Consider the following 675-nt stretch of genomic DNA (forward strand, 5'->3'; position numbering starts at 1 on the left):
GCCGGTGAGAACAGGTCGCCGTGCGGTTGAACTCTGACATGGCCGCCAATTTGAGCGAGCGAAGGTTAGCCTAAAACAACAACTGAAACGGCATTGAATCCACTAAAGGCATAAGGAAGTATATAATTATCTGTTATTTGAAACTAATCTAATTGATAGTACGAGGTAAAACAACCTAGAAGAGAAAGCCTCCTTTTTAATATGAATAAGACTTGCTCTGTGAGACTGTAATTTTCATCTCGGTGTGTTCACGTGTGGGAATTTTGGAGCACGTGCTCACCCTGTGGAAAAAAAATGTTCTCTAGATTATGACTTCAGTGTTATCTCTCCTTTAATCGTCAAGCTATATAAAAAGTAGGAAATCCCAAAACACAAACATGGTGGCATTGTTATCACACTTTTATAAAAAAACGAAAAAAAAGTAGAATATCCAAACAAAATGGCGAAATCGATGCCACGATCACCATATTCAAAGTGAAATAAAAAAAACAAAGAGCGAAGCGACTCCACCCCCCTCCTTCTAACCTCCCCCCCCACCGGCCGCAAGTACCACACAGTCAAGGGTCATCGGGTCTGCCTTGTGACTCGCCGGATGCAGGGCGGACCCAAACGACCATTATTTCGGTTACACGCGCGAACAAAACGCCTATTCTCTGACACAAAATTTTCGCCCCC

The 675-nt window shown here is 43.1% G+C and overlaps 1 protein-coding gene across 1 annotated transcript in view; it reads right to left on the minus strand.

Annotated features, from left to right (window-relative positions):
* Positions 1-675, minus strand: part of LOC119587035 (proton channel OtopLc-like) — a gene marked incomplete in the record, with an annotated part of 90,926 nt that overhangs the window by 63,154 nt on the left and 27,097 nt on the right.

This window comes from Penaeus monodon, chromosome 22 (genome assembly GCF_015228065.2).
Source record: "Penaeus monodon isolate SGIC_2016 chromosome 22, NSTDA_Pmon_1, whole genome shotgun sequence".
NCBI classification, from domain to species: Eukaryota; Metazoa; Arthropoda; class Malacostraca; order Decapoda; family Penaeidae; genus Penaeus; species Penaeus monodon.